Below are 16616 nucleotides of genomic sequence, written 5' to 3'. Positions count from 1 at the left end.
CCTAAGCTGGGGTTGTGGTACACAAAAAGAGGAGACTTGGAGTTGGTCGCCTACACAGATTCTGATTATGGAGGGTGCAATCAGAGTCGGAAGTCTACAACTGGTGGATGTCAGTTTCTTGGTGGCAGACTAGTGTCCTGGCAATGCAAGAAGCAGACCTCAGTCGCAATTTCAACCTGTGAAGCAGAATACATGGCAGCATCCAACTGCTGCTCCCAGGTTCTTTGGATTCAACAACAGTTGCGCGATTATGGTCTGAATTTTACTCTTACTCCTATTTGCATTGATAACACTGCTGCTATCTCAGTAACTAACAATCCCGTTAAGCACAGTAAAACTAAACACATTGACATACGTCATCATTTTATACGGGATTGTGCTGAGAAGAAACTGATTGAGCTCGAAAAGGTTGATACGCTAGATAATTTCGCTGACTTGTTTACGAAAGCGTTTGACAAAACTAGATTTCAAAACCTTGTTGAGCTGAATGGGATGATCAATCCCGAGTAGCCATGCTTTATGTTTTTGTTTAAAAAAAAATAATAAAAAAAAAAAAAAACGTAACTATCGCTTAGAAGTATGTCGGTTGCCTCAGTTTGAAGGACATGTCTTCGGATATGTTTGGTCCTCATTTCTACTTGTAGAATATGAGGATAGCCATTAACCAGATGACTGAAAGTGACCGGGGCGGTTTACGATGTGTTTTCATTCTTTCGCTGAAAATTAGTCGATCATACTTAGTTAGAAGGACACATACTTGTATGTGGTCGGTCCAGCTGATCCATTGGATCTTCGGGACAGCCGTTTACCTGAAAACTTCAATTTGATCGGGGCGATTGAAGTTAAAAAATTTTTTTCTTTTCTTTTCGGGAGATGAAATTATTTTTCAAGTCTACTACTTCGTAAGAAGTACCTTTACTATGTTTAACAGAAAATTGATCCAACCTTGGAAAGTGATAGATATACTGATTCTGTGTGCTTAACTAGTGAAGTTATAAGGCCTAAAAGACTTTAGAACAGTCATTGTATGTCATGGTAGCTTTTTATGGTGCGTAAAAGTAGAAGTGATACTAACTATATCTACTCGATTTTATGTGGAAACTTCTTATGAGTTGTGCATGTCTCCATATATATCTTTCCGAATGATAGGCAGAAAAGCGATTACCCAGTCATACACGAGCCCGTGAGTGTTCTGATTTCCGTTAAGATAGCGTGTCAAGAAACTGCAGTGATCCAGATTCGGGACTTGCAGTAGTTTATCTGAAGTTGTGTAAATACTTAAAAAAAAAAAAAATTTGAGACATTCTAGAGTTCATAATATTTATACTTCTCAATCAAGGTGTAAGAAAGAGAACGGGAAGCAAAATCTAAAGATCGAAGAGTACTTACTATTTAATCAGACACTACGGGTCGAGGTCAACTCGGGGTGACTTGGGGAAAGCCAAATACGCTTTGAGAATATATAGGAGGCATCATAATCTCTGAGTTGTTGCCCACTTAAATTTTGAGCTTAATTGAACCTAACCCGTATCACAGAAACGATGAAAACCATTCTAAGTTATTTACCTGCTTACAACATGTTTCTTTATGTCATAATACAGCTAAACACGGATCTGTGTGACAGTCACATAGTTAGTATGATTCCTGTTCGGATCTTTTCTGAAACATGGTAGTCCATATCGAGACTGAAATTTGATCCCGTGTATTTTATTTTTGAAATTTTTCTGCTTATGTAGTTGTTTGATTTTATACCTGGTTACTTGGTCTTAATCGTATCATTTAATTCTTTAAAGGTTGTTTTAAAACTTAATTGCAAATTGTAGGGGTTTGTTTTGAAAATTTTCATATATAGGCGAACTTATCCATAACTTCGCCTGCAATAGGCGAAGTTATCCATAACTTCGCCTGTCAAATTTTGACCCTATATAAAGAAGTTTTAAGGTCAAACAGTATCATTATTTCAAAAACCAGCGAACTTAACTTTCTTGTCAACCGGCGAACTTATCGTTACTCTAACCGATCATATTTCATCGATCAATCTGTGTTCTCTTTTCAGATTCTAATCCGATTAAAGGTGTGTAGGGTTCTAATATCAATGTTTTTGAGGTTAATCATCGGTCGTTTCGACTCGATTATCGACCTCGTCTTTCGAAACCTTAAACACCCGATTTCAAACTTGTTATTACGTGTTCGTAATATACCTGAACGTCTAAAACTTCATAAAATCATGTGTTACGGAGTCCTCGATCTCCAATTTCATCATCTACACGTCGTTCGATAAACCTAACTGTTGCCGATTCGAATTCGGCGAAGTTACAGTTTAGGCGAAGTTATCCGTAACTTCGCCTGAGGTTTAACTTCGCCTGATTATAGATTTTGAAACAGTTTATGAGGCGATGTTGTGGTTAGGCGAAGTTATCATTAACTTCGCCTGGACCTTTTTACTTAACAGTTATCAGACGAAGTTCAAGTTGAAGCGAAGTTGTTCCCAACTTCGCCCCACCTCTAACTTCGCCTATATAGAATAAATCACAACTTCGCTCATGGTAACAGGCGAACTTGTGATTTGCGTTGACGTGTATCTAACTTAGTCTGTTTGATGCAGATATGGCTGCTGTAGGTGGTGCAGGCGGAGATGACGGTGGTGATAACCAGAGACAGTTCTTCCTGGGTCACAACATGTATATAACATTAGACCCGGAGGCGAGCGGAGTTGATGATTTCCGCGAAATCATCACATTCTTACTACGCTCGCGTATATTCCACGTGATCACTACAACACTGCCGATATCCTTGCCCAACATTGAGGATTTTTGGCAGACCGTGGAATATGACTGTAGAGTCGAGCCCCCGGTGATGCGCGCAACAGTCAACAATCAGATTGTTCAGTTCTCTTCTGAACAGATCCGGGCGGCTTTACGATTTGGAGATGAGACGAGGGATGACCCGACAGAGTTTGTGACTCCTTTCCGTGATGGAGCGTTTTTGAGGATGGGATACTCTGGTCCCTTAGGGGATACGCAGAGAAGGAAAGGGTTTTTACTTGACCAGTGGCGCTTTCTCATGCATGTCATGATTGTATGCATGTCAGGGAGAAAGGCGGGCACTGATGGCATGGGCGCGACCATGCAGTCGGCGATGACTGCTCTGACTTACAACAAGCGATACAGCTTTAGTCAGATGGTCTTCTATGAGATTGATCGTCAGAGAAGGGCGATGGCGCGTGAGAGATTCATCATGTATCCAAGATTCCTACAAATGATCTTGAATCATGTTGCTCCAACGCTACCTCAGCGCCGTCCGATAAGATACGTTGAAAGTGTGAATAAACGAATCTTCGCCCAATGTAGATCTTCGAGTGCGAGGAGCAAACCTGAGCTCCGTCCTCGCCATACTCCACTGTTTGGGTACTTAATCAACCCAGGGTATGTGCCTGCTCGAGGGGACGAGTTTCGGGACCCGGCACCACAACAGGCAGGATCACCTCAAGTTATACCTGCTGCACCTGTTGTGTCACCGGAGGAGAACGTTGACCTTGACGCAGAGTTTGGCGGTCAAGGATTTTTTGACATGGAGAGGGTTGATCCAGAGGAGTATGTGTAAGTCTCGGTTGAGAGGGTGTCGACTGTGAATGTTACTAGGACATCTGCTACGATGGTTGGTTCTGATGAGGCAAGAAGGATTTTGGTAACACATGAACGGACTCATGGAAAGAGAAAGAGAACTGATGATGACAGTGAGTCAGATTACGAGGAAGAGGTACAACAGTTAATACGCAGATCAAGAAGGGAACGGATAGGTGCAGGTTCTGGAGCTGGTGAGAGCTCGAGGGTGGTACGTTTCACCCCACCCGCACTATCCGGTATGACAATGGTTCCCTCATCATTACAGGTTACAAGGCCAAGCGCCACGGACGTTCCCGTGGTGGCTACCTCATCTGCCTTTGGCCTCCCACCAACTTCATTCCAACTACCGACTCCGGAGATCGTTTCGTTGCCGCCGCCGACTGTCTCCAACGGAGGTCGTGGCACACTTTATTGAGTCGACTGTTGTGGCCACTGCAGGGTTATCGGTGACGATACCACCTGCGGTTACGTCTTTGCCTACTTCTGAGGTCCCGGTTACATCGGAAATCCCTCCTCAGTACACTCAAGATATATCACATCTGAGGTTTGATTTCGATGCAACCTTATCAGACTCAAAACGAATAGCAGCACTTGAACGGGTCGTGGCAGAGCAGTCAAGGATTAATCTTATCCAGACCCAGGCTATTCAACGCCTTGTTGCAGAGAATCAGATGCAGTCGTCCCTGCTGGTAGAACATGGAAAAATCATAGATGCTCTGAAGGAGTTCTTGGCATCTCAGGGGGAGACGAGCTGTAAAGGCGATGAGTTGAGGACCAAGAGACAAAATGATAGAGACGATGATCCCAATGCGTCGAAAGATGCAGGTGGTGAGTTGCCAAGAACTGTACAAGCTCTTGGGACTTCCACAACTCAGGGGGAGTCGACAACTGCAGCTGGTGGTGATGATGTGGTGGTAGTGGAGGTTGAGGAGATGGATGATGACTTTATAGGTGATGATGATGTACTACCGAGTGATGAGATAGAAAAGATTGGTGAAGAGATAGTTATTGATAATGAGATTGAAGAGGGAGAGATAGTAGAGGAGAATGTGGAGCATGAGATACCGCAAGTCGAGAACGTAGATATGAGTCAAGAGATTGGGAATGATGAGACTGAATGGGAAGAGCAGCCTAGATGGAAAGAAGGCTATGCTCAGTGGTTCGTCAAAACGAAGAAACCAGCGGTCCCTACAATGTTTAAGAAGAGTTACAACATTAGAGGCTATGCTGAAGCGAGAAAGGGGATTATTTGCTGGATATACGATGAGCAGTTGAGGCTCTTTGTTATTAAGAGGTATGATGGTGTTCAGTACTTTAAAAGACTTTTAAGATCATTGAATACACTGCCAGAATGTGAAGTGAAAGACTTAGCCAGATTGGGATTGATAAACCGAAGTGATGATAATATGGCTAGAGTTATTGGGAAGATTGTTTGGAAGGAAAGTATAAAAGAGAAGAGGTTTGAGCTGTTGAAACCACAAAAGGGAAAACTTATCGAAGACAAAGATCGTGGATTGAGAGCAGATGGTAAACCTTGGATGATTATGAAGTATAAGCCGATCCGGTGCCTTAAAGAAGTGCCGATGAAACAGATGCCCAAGGATGTGCTCAAAGATCTAAAGTGGTGGTATGTAGATTGTGAAACAGCTGAAGCAGTGATGGAAGACGAAGATGAACAAGAGCTGCTAAGAGTTTATGATCCGATGCATCTAGTGAACTTGTCGCAAGCTGATCTGCAGGTGCTGAATGAGAAGAAAATCTTTTATTTTCCTGCTTGGAAAGACGAAGCGAAGAAATATCAAAGAATTGTATCAGTTTGTGTACGCGAAGGAGTTCATGCTTGAAGATGAAGATGCAAGGTCGTTGAAGATTACAAGACACGTGTTTGAAGATAAAGAGTTGAAGCTACTGCCAAGGGGGAGTCTGTTGGTACATGATGTCAGTAGTTCAGTGTCTAGTGTCTGTAATCGAGTCGTTTGGATTTGAGTTTGTATGTAAGCGAAGTTGCTAACAAGTTCGCTGATATGGGCGAACTTGTTAGACAAGCGAAGTTAGGGACAACTTCGCCTGAACATGCCATGCGAAGTTGTCGTGATATATATGTCCTAGGTTACGGCTTAGAGATAGAAAATTCAACGAGTTAGTCATTCAGAGAACGAGTTAGAGAGAGTCTGTATTTGGTGATCTTTGTATCACGTGTTTACGGTTGCAATATAACGTGTTTGTGTTTATTGTAACGTGTTTAATCGTTTTGTCTTCTACGCTCGTAACGTCTTACGTAGGGATTCCGCACCTACGTAGAACGCGATATCTCGTGTAGATCCGGCTGGGAACCTACAGATGGTAACCCACTTAGGGGTAAACACCAAACCAATGGGGATTGGACAACACATAAATGATGGTACAAACAGTACAATCACATCCTTGTCAAAAGGCCATGATGCCCACCAACTTCTACCAACCACCACAATCACACGAATGGAGAATATTATTGGTGGAGAACCTGACAAGGTGGTTGGTCATACTCTCTCTCCTCCGGCTATAAATACCAATGAACCTCCAAATGGTTAAGGATATACTTCCTCCTATTATCACTATCTCATTATACTATTTCCTACAATCAAGTACTGATTCTCACGCCGGAGGGTGGTTACGAGAGAACCCCCCCATTCCTCGTAACGAGCTCACGGTGTTCTGTTTTGCAGGTTGTACTCATCTGCGCCAAGATAGTTTTATAACCCTCCGTATAGGATACGTCCCCATTACCCTCGGACTAACGTGTTAGACCTTGAGGAGTGGATTCGTGTTTCTTCATTGGCGCCATCCGTGCATATAGCTAGAACTGTAACTCACTCCGTTCTTGACCCAGATGAGTGGCAAGATTACACCAAAAGAGGTTGGCCAAAAAGCCAACCTAAAAGGGAACATAGAAAATCTGGACGTAGAGGAAACAGGTGGAGGTTTTTTGAACACCTCCACCATTCACCCTACCGTCACAGATAAACAAAAAACAAAGACACCATTCACCATGCCGCCAGACATCATGGCGTGGCTCGAGGCTGAACAACAAAAGCTAAGAGACAAGGTACAAGAAAAAATGGCATCCGTTGTGAAACCTAGATCACTGTTTGATACAGCTTCTAGTAGCAGCGAAGGAGACGAGTCGGAAGAAAACTCAACGCCGACTCGTGCGAAGACACCTTTCGCCAAAACGTCTCCTGCTAAGCAAACCAGCAAAGCAGGAGACAAGTCACAACGGTCAAATCTAAAGGCAGATTCACGCCTAGACGACCCAGACTATGAAGAAAGCTGGAAAGGACCAGACGTCAAAAAATTGGTAAAGTACCATCCAGAAGCGGCCGTTGATTTTTCCAAGCCATACCGACCAACAACATCGGAAGGAAAATCAAAGTTCATAGCAAGAATAGCCGAAGCAGAGCTACCAGAAAACCCAAAAATCCCACCAACGATGGGCCAGTATGATGGTATCTCAGATCCAGACGATCATCTGCAAACCTTTACGGCTGCGGGCCTAGTGTCCGGATGGACTATGCCGTTATGGTGCCACATCTTTACACTAACCTTGGTAAGAGCTGCTAGAGCATGGTTTGAAAGGCTACCAGATGGCCAAATCACAAGTTGGGAAGACCTAACAAGAAAGTTCACACAACAATTTAGCCAACAACGGCGACACATCAGTGACCCGGCCGACATTTTGAATATCGTTAGAAAAGATAACGAGGCACTGGAGGATTTCATCACGAGATATAACAAAGAAGGGCTAAACATCGGCGGCGTAAGTGAAGAGCTTTTGAGGGCAGCCTTTCGCCAAAACGTAAAGTGTGATGATCTTATACGTAACCTTACAGGCAGAGATGACATGCCGCAGTGATAGGATGATGTCATGACCGCGGCTAAAAGGTACGCGCGAATGGAAAAAAGTTTAGGAAAAGAACTGGCAAAGAACGATGCCAGGAACGACATTAATCGGGCCCGTCAGGGCAAAAGAGCGTCCTCCGTATGGTCAAGACTAAATAGCGAAAGAGAATCCGCGTTCGATCCATCCAGAACAAGACAAAGAGGTCAGCCAAGTACACCACAAACAAACACCACTAGGTGGACTCCGCTGACAAGAAGCCCAGCCCACATAATGTATAATGAAGGAATCCAGCTGAAGAAGCCGCCACCAGTCAAACAAGGGCCAACCACAGATATGAAAAGTTATTGCGACTTTCATGAGAAACATGGGCACACGACGAATCAGTGTGTCAACTTGAAAGACGCGATCGAAGAATGTGTCAAAAATGGCAAACTAGACCACCTTGTCAGAAACATACGAGGAAAATACAGACGCCCACCCCCAAGAGATGGCGGAAGACCAGAAAAGAAGATCAAAGATCTACACGCCAATATGATCTTGAGTAACGTTCAGAACAAGAAAAGGAGGACAGAATGGGCACCATGGAAGGAAGAGCAAGTCATCTTTCCAAAAGTCAGAGGGGGGGGGGGGCGAGCAAAAAGGCACCCTTAGTAATTACAGCCGTTTTCGGCAATTACAGGACGCCCTGCTTCTTTGTTGACACAGGGGCAACATCTAACATCATGTATCGCCAGTGTTTTGACCTGGTAGACGAAGAAGACAAACGACGGTTGACGGCAGTGAACGCCCCAATCGCAGGGTTCAACCAAAGTATCGCGTACCCGTTAGGGCAGCTGACATTCCCAGTCGAGCTAAGCGATGGGCTCCACTCCCGAACAGAAGAGGTTGATTTCCTAGTAATGGAAACCTCTCACCCGCAATATGATATAATCTTGGGAAGAGAAGCCATTGGTGACTTCAACGCCACCCCGTCAACAGCACATGGGATAATCGGATTACCAACTCAGACCGGGATAGCAATGATCCACGCCAACAAAGAATGCAACATGGCGGAAAGGAAAGCGCAAAAGCGCAAAAAACGAACAAGGTTACAGAAACAGAAAGATGGGTGCTCAACAAGAAATTCCCAGAGCAAAGCATAACCATTGGCCCAAACATCTCGGAAGGAGCGCGTGAAGCTCTTAAAACCTTGTTGCTCAAAAACATCAGTGTATTCGCTTGGACCCCAGAAGACATGACGGGAGTCCCAAGAAGCAAGGCAGAACATGAGTTAAAAGTTAACCAAAGTTTCGTCCCGGTAGTACAAAAGCAAAGAAAGATGGGGCCAGAACAAGCAAAAGCCTGTGATGAGCAGGTCCAGCAGCTGATCGACGCGGGTATAATCAGAGAAATTCAATACCAAACCTGGGTAGCAAACCCGGTAATGGTACCCAAAGCAAAGGGGCAATGGCGCATGTGCATTGACTTCAAGGACTTGAACAAGGCGTGCCCAAAAGATTGCTACCCTTTGCCAGAAATCGACCTTAAAGTTGACGCGTTGGTACCTTTTCGGTTCAAATGCTTCCTAGATGCTTATAAAGGGTACCACCAAATCCACATGGCATCAAAGGATCAAGACAAGACGGCGTTCAGAACAAACGGTGGGACATACTGCTATAAAATGATGCCATTCGGCCTAAAAAACGCAGGGTCTACTTACCAAAGGTTGATGGATAAAGAGTTCAAATTACAAATTGGCTGGAATTTGGAAGTCTATATGGACGATCTCATCATTAAAAGCAAGACATACGAAGCCATGATAAAAGATATTGAAGAAATCTTCAACATACTAAGGTCAATCAGCATGAAGCTCAACCCAGGAAAATGTTCCTTCGGCATGGAAGAAGGAAAATTCCTAAGAGTAGTTGTGACGAATGGTGGCTTTAAAGCCAACCCAGAAAAATTGGAAGCCGTACGAAAAATGCCATCGCCGAAATCAGTCAAGCAAGTGCAAACGCTGAATGGCAGACTAGTTGCACTGAATAGATTTTTATCTAGCCATGCAGAAAAATCATTCCCGTTCGTCTCGACCCTGAGAAACTGCCTCAAGAAATCTCAATTCCGATGGACGGATGAAGCGGAAGCGGTGTTCCAAGAAATAAAGTCACGCCTGGAAGTGCTGCCAACACTCACAGCGCCCAAAGCTGGAGAACCATTAATAGTATACTTAGCAGCATCAGAAATAACAGTCAGCGCAGTCTTGATGGTGGAAAGAAATGGTATTTAAACGCCGATTTATTACATAAGCCGAACTCTGGCGGATGCGGAAACAAGATACTCCACCTTGGAAAAGTTAGTCTTATCCCTGGTCCAGACAGCGCGACGTTTAAGGAGGTACTTCCAAGGCCACCCAATACATGTTCTCACCAACTTCCGCTTGCAAAATGTGCTAGCAGGCCAGAATTGTCTGGGAGGCTCGCAAAATGGGCAATAGAATTGGGAGAACATGCCCTCGAGTACAAACCAAGGCCAGCAATCAAGGGCCAGGTTTTAGCCAACTTCATCGCAGAGATTCCTCAAGAAAAAGAAGAAGAATGCAAAAGAGAGATCGAAACACCCATAGATCAATTGAAAGATGAAGTCTGGAAGATGTTCACAGACGGAGCCTCCAACGACGAAGGCGCTGGATCGGGCCTAAAAATAACCAACCCAGAAGGACAAAGCTTCACGTACGCATTACGCCTAGAATTCAAAAGCACAAACAATTAAGCGGAGTACGAAGCACTGTTGGTTGGGTTAAGAATCGCTAAGAAGCTAGGGGCACGTCACTTGGAAGCACATGTAGACTCCATGTTAGTGGCAAATCAAATCGAAGGATCATATGATGCAAAGGATGACAAAATGGCGTCATACCTGGCACAAGCTAAAAATTTAATGGCAACATTTGCCACATGCAAGGTAAAACTCATCAAGAGAAGTGAGAACAAACAGGCGGATGCCTTAAGCAAACTTGCAGCCGTTGGTTTCGAACACCTAGCAAAAGACGTTCGCATCGAAGTCTTGGCAACACCTTCAATAATGAACAAAAAGATTCTCGTCTGTTCAGAAGCAGAGAATAGTTGGATGACGCCAATCATCAACTACCTCGCAAAAGGCATTCTGCCAGAAAAGAAAGCAGAAGCGCGGAAGATTTGCCACAAAGCTTTGAATTACACAATCCAAGGAGACCTCCTCTACAGGCGATCGTACTTGGGTCCACTTCTCAGATGTGTGGACCCACAAGATGCAAATTATCTGCTTAGAGAAATCCATGAGGGAATATGTTGCGTACACGCATGGCCAAGGATAGTGGTCGCAAAAATCATGAACACAGGGTATTATTGGCCAGGCATGCATGTTGACGCCGAAAGAGAATTGAGAAAATGCAACGCTTGTCAACAACACGCGCCAAACACCCTGCGCCCGAAGAATGCCATGATACCAGTAACAACTTCTTGGCCATTCCAGAAGTGGGCGATTGATATAACTGGACCATTCCCAGAAGCACCAGGCCGCGTGAAATTTCTGATTGTCGCAATCGATTACTTCACTAAATGGATTGAAGCAAAGCCGGTAGCGACAATCAACGCGGCCAACATCAAGAAATTTATCTGGGAATTCATAATCTGTCGTTTTGGATTGCCCATGAATTTGGTCAGCGACAATGGAACACAATACGCTGACCAACACATCCGAAAATGGTTGAAGGAACTCAACATCTCGCAAACATTCACTTCCGTTGCCCACCCGCAAGGGAACGGCGAAGTCGAACGCGCCAATAGAACGATTGTGGGCGGGATTAAGAAGAGGTTGGCAAACCACAAGTCAGGATGGGTCGACCAATTACCTCATGTACTATGGGCCATAAGAACACACAAAAACACAAGTAATGCGGAAACGCCGTTCAGCCTAACATATGGTACTGAAGCAATGATCCCCGCCGAGGTCGGCGTTCCTTCTCCAAGGGTCACTTTACCAAGTGACAACGATGCGGAAAGACGGTTAGATTTGATGCTTCTTGAAGAACGTCGAGAGATGGCCGCAATGCGAGAACAAAACTACAAACGTCAATTGGAAAAGTATTACAATACCAAAGTAAAAATATGCGAGTTCAATACCAGAGATTACATCTTTCGCAAAAACGAGGCATCAAAAGCGCATGCACAAGGCAAATTGGCGCCGTCATGGGAAGGCCCATATCAAATTAACAAAGTGTTGGGAAAAGGCGCCTACACGCTGATGCATCTCGATGGCTCAATAATTCCGAGAACATGGAATGCAGTGAAATTGCGAAAGTGTTATATGTAAATCGATTCCAATTGGAAAAACAGGCCAAGGGTCAAACTTGAATGGAAACGATACTCCGCATTTCACAAAACAAACTTCATTAATAAAAACAATTTTTACAAGCAAGCACCTACGCCCGCATACAAAAAAAAGAAACAAAACAAAAGAAACAGGCGAAATACAAGCCAATATGACATTTGCCTAATCTACATCGTTGACACTCATCCCAGGATCAACGGTAGCGCTCTCTCCTTGACTACCGGCAGAAGCGGCGGAAGGCCCAGCTTGCGAAGGCTCGAGCAAGCCCCTCAACAGCTGCACGCCATTTTCTTCCTTCGCAAATTCAGCAACTTGCGAGAAAATAGGGAACGTAAGGGAGTCATATTCTGTCTCAGCGGCAGTATACTCCTTGTCCACATCTACGGCATGAAGAGCGTAGGCTTCGAGCGGAAGGTTCTCACGCATATGTGTGAGGGCTTCTTGAAAACCAGCCTTATGGCCAAGCTGTTGGGAAGCATTGACAAGGACGCCAACACAGTGTGTCAAATCATCATCGCTAATGATCCGCTGGGCAACCTGCATAAGAAACAAGAGTTAGTAGGATAAACAAAAAAAAACAAGAGGAAGGCGACAAAAATAATACCTTGCGAATGGCATGCTTCAGCAACCAGTCGCGGTCACCGACAGCAGCAGCAAGCTCAGAAGTCAAAACTTTAATGGCTTCCTCATTGAAAGCCAGCTTGCCAGCATCCGCCTTCCTCAACGCAGCTTCCGCCTATAACTCTTCAATACGCTTATGGAATGAAGCGTTTTCACTCTCGAGTCGGGCGAAAGACTCCTTCGCAGCAAGAGCGCGACTGCGTGCCTTTGCAAGGTCAGCGTTGGACTTCTTGCACGCAGTCTCAAACTCTTTATAACGGGCAGCGCGCTCGCGGGCAGATTCTTCAAGATCACCCTCAGCCTTCGCCAGTTTCGCCTCCACAGCGCTTAACGCCTGGCGATGATCAGACAACTCTTTGTCGGCTTTCCAGACACCGGCCTCGGCTTCCTTCACCATTTGCTCCATCTCTATCATACGAGTACCGGCTTCAATTTTTTCCTCATGAATGGCACGGTTCTCGTGAAGCAACTCCGCGAAGCAAGAAAAAGCCTGGACTTGGTGGAAAGCGGCGCAGAGTACAAAGTACTCCGAGGCTGGATCTTACGAGCAATGCGCTCACCAGGAGGAACAGCATACTCCAAATATTCTGAGCAAGTAGCCGGATCCTCAAAGTTAGCGCCGCAGTTAATGGTCCACCGGGGGCGGAAAACTTGGTTCGCCTCCATAGAATCGCGGGGATCCATGTCCACGTCAAGGACGCCACCGCCCAAACATCCGCTAAAGCCGCCGCTACTGCTACCTGAGAGTTCAAAAAATTTACCCTGTATCGTTGCACCAAGTTTAAAAGGTGGTAACGACACATCCTCATCACCATCAAGAATAAAACCCTTGTCTGGTGAAGACTGTCTTGATTTCAAAAAATCAGCAACAGAAAGGCTTGCTGAGTCAAGACTAACCTTGGGCGATTCGTCCACAATCGCCTTCATCGGTCGAGTAGACGAGGCTGGTGCAGAGACAACCGGGATCGACCCAGTTGACGCGCGGACAGTCGTCACAATGGTCTCGGCCTCAGACGGGTCAACCACACCCGTCATCATCGGCAAAGTCAGCATATGTACAGCAGGCCCAGCCTCCGACAAGCTGGCAACACTTGTCATCACAGGCAACTGGCAAATAAGGCCGACAGAGATGAAGTAACGCCAGAAGTGGCAGAGGAAACAGTCGGTGAAGAAATCGCCAGCAAGCCTGCAATAAACAAAAACGATTTTTAGAAGCAACTAAAGTTTAATCAAAAGAAAAGATATGCAGAAATCATACCTGGCGACTTCACAAGGCTGCGCTTGACGAACCCACTGAGACGAGGCTTCTTGAAGACGCGGGGCGTCTCTTCATCATCTTCATTAATCACTGGGGTAGGTCCCAAATGGTGTGGAACAGTGAACGCCCCACCCAGTGAAGAGGATGAAGAAGATGATGGTGGACCGGTAGATACGAAACCCGTATCCACAACGGTTCTAGAAGTTGCAGCTGCAGAAAGTACATCAGTTGCCACCAAAATTGGAGTGGCACCAGATGTAGACTGCGCAGACACAGCAACCACAGGCTGTGAAACTGTTGGCGAGGAGAAGCCAACAGAAGCCTGTGCGGAGGTGGTGGGGGAAGACGCCACGCTGGCACTTAGACCGAGTGCTTCAAGCAATGATGCCGAAGAAGGCGCCGGTTCCTCAAAAGGAACATTGGAGATCATGACGACATCGTCATCATCATCCACGGCTTCTCTTGCGGCGGCGTCTATCGGAGACGCAACCGTCTCCCCCAAACCGCGTTGTGCGCTTCTACTACTGCACTTAGGAAGGCGCACAACGTTAGATCTTCTACCTGAAAAAGAAAATGAAACGTTAGCAAAGGGACCAAATACAGAACAAATCAATGAAAATAGTCGGACTTACCACTCTGAAGAGCAACAGAGCTAGGAGGTGGCAACGGTCGCGAGGCAGGTGATCGCCCCATAGGAAGAGGAAACACAAAGTTTCGAGCGGTCCGAGCAAGGATTGCCTCCTCACGGGGACCTAACTCCCTCCGCCCCAACATTTTGACGCCCTCAGGCTCAGGCTGCAGAAGGAGCATGCGATCATCCACCTCTGAAAAGAATAACAAGTTAAAACATAGAGAAAACAAAAAAAAATTGATGCCAACCTTGACCGCCGTTAAGGATAGTAGGCACAAACGCTGCATCATCCCAAATTCGGTCATACCGAATAGCACCAGCGCGCGCTCTTTATAATGACGGAGTGGAGAGAGGCTAGCCTTCAGAGTATTATACCAGTCTGAACCGGTATAAGGAGCCACTTTCGGCTCAGGAAGCTCCTTCACATCCGTAAAAAACATGGGATGTGGAACCACGCGCGCAGAGATGTAGAAGAACAAACTCTTCCACTTGTGCAAACTGGGTGGTGCGTCCAAGGCGATAGCCTTGCCACCCGGACGAGTGTGCAAGTTATACCACCCATGGGTGAAACGCCACCGGTAGAAAGCACATAACCGGTCAGCCGTCGGTATAATACCGAGGCAATGACAGGTGTATTCGAAATGGCGGAGACGAGCCATTCCGAACGGATGAATCTGGCTGAGATGCAGCCCAAACACATCCGGAACGTCCACCAAGAACCGAGTAAGGGGCAATCGGAAATTACTCAGAAAGAAGTACTCCCGGTACACGGCAATCTTGTCGGTGGGAGCCTGACGAGCTGTCTTACCAGAGGCAGGCAACTCAGGCTCATACTCAGGGCCGATGTTGTAAACCCTAACCACATTGTTGAAGTCATCGGCAGACATACGACAGCCGACGAACCCCATGCTATTATTCTTTTTCGACTTAGAGGTTTGAGACGATTCAGCCATAAAATAAAGAAGGCTTGGAGAAAAGGAAATTGTGAGAAATAATGCTTAAAACGGTGTAACCTCCCCCTATTTATACTAATCGTAATTAATGACGAAGGGAGGTACAAAAGGGATAATTAACGCGTGGCCCAATCAGAAAATAACACGATAGTAGGGTGGCAGAGGACATGTGATACAGCTGGGCGCGTCACCGGGATTCTCGCCCACACGCCTGACACAGGCAGAAAGTCTGCAGGGCAGAGCAACCGTCGTCAAACTGTCACGTCCAGCAGTCGTTTCACTAACTCGCATTTAATGCAGCCGTCCACGCCAAAATCACACGTTATCTATAAAAAGGAAACGAGGATGATGAGTGTTGACCAATAAAGGCTCCACCAAGGGATGATTTAACCAAAATCACCCGCCAAGAAAGGCTCCGCCAAGGGATGATTTAACCAAAATCACCCGCCAAGAAAGGGTCCGCCAAGGGATGATTTAACCAAAATCACCCGCCAAGAAAGGCTCCGCCAAGGGATGATTTAACCAAAATCACCCGCCAAGAAAGGGCCCGCCAAAAGACGATTTAAACTAAATTATCCGCCAAAACAGGCGACGTCAAAAGACGATTTAAACTAAATAATCCGCCAAACCAGGCGAGGACAAAAGACGATTTAAACTAAATCATCCGCCAAAACAGGCGACGTCAAAAGACGATTTAAACTAAATAATCCGCCAAACCAGGCAAGGACAAAAGACGATTTAAACTAAATCATCCGCCAAATCAGGCGACGCCAAAAGACGATTTAAACTAAATCATCCGCCAAAACAGGCGTCAAAAGACGATTTAAACTAAATAATCCGCCAAACCAGGCGAGGACAGAAGACGATTTAAACCAAATCACTCGCCAAACCAGACGACGTCAACAGTCGATTAAAACTAAATCATCCGCCAAAACAGGCGGCGAAAAAACACGATTTAAGTTAAATCACCTGCCGAGACAGGCATCATCACAGGACGATCCACGATAACTGACAAGCCAATATAGGCTACGCCACGGGGTAACTTAACATAAATTACCCGCAAAACCGCGGATACAATCACCCCGACAAACATGAGGGATCATCCACAAAAGAAAACCAAAACAACGATGAAAATTGGCGAACGCACAACCAAAAGCCCATGATAAGTCCACAGCCCCCACTTCTTGAAAGAAAGGCGACTATGGACTAGGGGGACTTGTAGAGGTAGGGTAGGAAACCCACCATTTGGCTATGTAACTAGTTACATACGCCAAGCGGAACAATACGCGCCAGCATGCTACTA

The sequence above is a fragment of the Bidens hawaiensis genome, unplaced genomic scaffold (assembly GCF_021521415.1).
Source record: "Bidens hawaiensis isolate Kalapana, Puna unplaced genomic scaffold, B.hawaiensis_p1.1 tig00009343_1, whole genome shotgun sequence".
Classification (NCBI taxonomy): Eukaryota; Viridiplantae; Streptophyta; class Magnoliopsida; order Asterales; family Asteraceae; genus Bidens; species Bidens hawaiensis.
This window is presented reverse-complemented; position numbering follows the sequence as displayed.